The sequence below is a fragment of the Xenopus laevis genome, chromosome 2L (assembly GCF_017654675.1).
Source record: "Xenopus laevis strain J_2021 chromosome 2L, Xenopus_laevis_v10.1, whole genome shotgun sequence".
In the NCBI taxonomy this organism is placed as follows: Eukaryota; Metazoa; Chordata; class Amphibia; order Anura; family Pipidae; genus Xenopus; species Xenopus laevis.
Window position 1 is genome coordinate 48,263,384 of NC_054373.1, and position 3,959 is coordinate 48,267,342.

Here is a 3,959-nt window from a genome sequence, read left to right on the forward strand (position 1 = left end):
CTGCTCTGCTGGGAGAGCTCTGATCTAAATGCATTGTAAATACTGTATTTCCTTTTGTATCAAATTGTTTTGTAACTTTCAATGTGAGATGCTTGCTCCCTCGTGCAGCAAAATATTCTCACGTCCTTGTTTTGTATTTTTACAGTGAGCACTTCTTCCATGCTTGCAAATGTGACATGGTTTTAAAAGAATGCCCCATCTTACATTGTTTTTCTCTTTCATTAGACAATACATATAGAGCAATGGGGAGTGTTTGTACTGCTGCCTAAACGGAAGAATCTTTCCGGCAGTGCAAGCTGTATGGTCGCTCCATTCTCCAACAAGGAATGTTTTGTTCAAATGTTAAGTATAATGTAGCGGGGCTCATTTATCAACACTGGGAAAATTTGCCCATATGTAGTTACCTATAACAACCAATCAGTGATTAGCTTTTTAAAGCCAGCTGCAAGTAGAATAATGAATGCAACAATCTGGTTGCCATGGGTTACTGCCCAGTGTTGATAAATGACCCCCACTGTCTTTTGTTTAGGGACAATCAATCGAAAAAGATAATTTCTGCTTATTAATACGGTCGACTAGGGAATCTTTTTAATTGAATTGGAATTCTGATCTTTTTAGGTTTTTACTTTTTAAGGCAAGTTATATGAATGCAAGAAAATGTATTCTTACAATTACATGTAGTGATGTCATGAAAGGGATGGGGCAGGCACCAGTCTATAAATTGATGGGCCGAAAGTGTGAGGTTGCAGGCAGGGAGAGCTGTAGCTTGTCCCTCTGGTTTCAGGCCGGCCCGTACATGACTATTTCCCACATTGAAGCTCAGTTGTCTCGCTCATTTGCTTTTATGCTTTACTTTTAACTTCTTTTAATATTCTAGTCCTTGGCTGAGCACTGCAGCTTCTGAGAGCAGTTCCCTTGTGGCAGCCTCTGGTGATGGAGCGGGAAATGTTATTGGGAAACTGCTGGCACTGGTGAGCAATGGAGCTGCCCATCTGGGCATAGAAACTGACAACTGCCCCAGGAATCATTTGTAAATGTTTCTGTAATTTCAATACGCGTGAAAACGACTGATTTCTATCAGATCAATCAGTATTACATGTAACATTCATTGCAGGCTTTGCTTTTATTAGTCTGTATGAAGAGGACATTATTCCTCATTTTCAATACAGATCAGCTGGGCTTGTGCCCTCTAACCTCTTTAACACTCAAGTAATTGCTGTACATTTGAATTTGACAAATGAGACACTAACTTTCTAATAACAATAAAGATTATCATTGTCCAGTCTGTGTGGCTCATTGATCCAGAGGTAAAAGGTATGACTAGGGATATGCTGCCGGATGTCTCGTACAACGTATTTAGAATCTTCATCCAGCGTTTCCTTTCATATACAGTAAGAGAGCAGGTGAGCTGTATGTTACTGGATTTAGCTGTTTTCTAATGTCCAGCCTGCTCTTCTCTTCAAGCCTGAGCCTGGAACAATAAAGGACCAACCATGTGATGCCACAATAATGTGGATGCAATTTGAGCACCATTTACAAACTGGAGTTTTAAATCAGAATTCTAGCATGGCCTGTTTCTGAAAAGTGGGCATCTTAAAAAAAAAAAAAAAAAATGAGGGAACAGAAAAAAAAAAATCCACCCTCTGGATGCAGATAACACAGTATTTCATCATGCGGGTAACTCAAATTATTTTTGTAAAGCTTCAATTCTGTGCATTATTTTGTGTAAATACTATGGTCAAATTACCACTCACCAAAGTGATAATGAAGTATCTTTATTGTGCGGAATTGTTGCAAATTATATGCAAAATACAAATAGCCAGTCAAACATTCCCTTGACCGCTTAAAGCGAATAATCTGTAAAGTGAATGCACAAGTACAAGTATAAAGTTTAATTGTAAATGCATACCTTCCACCTGTTGTGTTTTCTGTGGGACAGTCCCAATTTTGACTGCTCAGCCTGCAGTCCCGGGTTTCTCTTACTTACAAGTATAGGTATGAGACCTGTTATCCAGAATGCTCAGAACTTGGGGGATTCCAGATAACGGATTTGGATCTTCATACCTTAAGTCTACTAGAAAATCATGTAAACATTAAATAAACTCAATAGGCTTGTTTTGCTTCCAATAAGGATTAATTCAATCTTAGGTGGGAGCAAGTACAAATTGCTGTTTTATTATGACAGAGAAAAAGGGATTACGGGTTTCCGGATAACAGGTCATATACCTGTATGTGTGAATGAGTAAGGCTGGTGTACATACATTATGCTGTACTACTTTTATACTGTATCAACGAATTCTACCATTATAAAAATTATGTCACTATCTTTTTCATGACAAATGTTTAAAGGAAACTGAAATAATAAAATTAGGGTCCATAGGCACCCAAACATATCTTTGTGGCTCAGCCATTCCATAATACTGAAAATTGCCACTGCCCTGCTAATAACCCTTCCCAGACATATGACCCACACCCACTCCCCATCCAACCAAGAGATCAGTGCAACAGGAAGTGACTTCACTTCAGAGGTGGATCAGTCAGATATAGGAATAAATTGCTAGATCGGCAGCTGAACCAGATACCCAGGCAGGTACATAAGGAGCAGAGGGAGAGAATACGGGAGCACTCTGATCTTGCTGTGCTTTCACGTGTAAATGAACGCTCCCGGCATGTACAACCTTTCAAGTGAATATATTGAACACGGAGCACCAGCAGTAGTTAAAATCCATAATTTATTAAATCTTCATTAAAAGGTTAAGCACATCCTATATCCCAACAGCATGCTTGACGCGTTTCGTGGACCAAGCCACTTTCTCAAAAGCTATGCTTAGCCTGTCCAGGTGAGCATTTAAGAAGGTAACACCACACCCCCATTAAAAACATTAACCCTTACATGGTACATGAGGAGCCCTTATGTGGTTGGGGTCTGCAGGGAACTTCTGTCCCAGAAACCCGACCACTTTGCAGGTATTTCACGGGTACCTTACCCACTGCAGCCTCTAATACAAGTGACATCATTAAGCACCAATTAGAACGATATATTTAGTGTAAAGGGGGTTGTTCAACTTTGAGTCAATTTAGCATTATGTAGCGAGTGATATTCTGAGACAATTTGCAATTGGTTTTCATGTTTTATTATTTGTGGTTTTTGAGTTATTTAGCTTTTTATTCAGCAGCTCTCCAGGTTGCCATTTCAGCTATCTGGTTGCTAGGGTCCAAATTTTCCTAGCAACCATGCATTGATTTGAATAAGATACTGCATATGTATAGGAGAGGGTCTGAATAGAAAGACGAGGGATAAAAAGTAGAAAAAAATATATATTTGTAGCCTTACAGAGCATTTGTTTTTTAGATGGGGGTCAGTGACCCCCATTTGAAAGCTGGAAAGAGTCAGAGGAGGAAGGCAAATAATTAAAAAACTATAAAAAAAAAAATAATGAAAATTAAATGAAAATTTGCTTAGAATTGGCAATTCTATAACATACTAAAAGTTCACCCCCTTTAAGAATAGGTAATATAGTGAATAAAGTACCCCTATTGTAAATTATAAGGATATTATAAGTTACCGAGGAGTTTCGGCCGAGTGTTTTTATACAGGTCATGGAACTCCGAGGTAACTTCTAATATCCTCATATTTTGCAACTGGGGGTACTTTATTTATTATAATACATTATAATACATAAATTTCAGTGAGTAATGTGAAAAAATTCCTGGAAAGAGAGTCCACTCCAAGGTTATTTACCTGGCTGCTATCTGGGGGGCAATTATCCCAGGCTTTGAATTGCCAAAGTAGGAGCCGAGTTGCTCCAAAGTAGGAGCCGAGTTGCTCCAAAATAGGAGCCGAGTTGCGCCGAAGTAGGACCGAGTTGCTCCAAAGTAGGAGCCGAGTTGCACCAAGTATGAGCCGAAGTAGTAGCCCAATTGTGCCGAAGTAGGAGCCGAGCCATGCCTAATAAAAA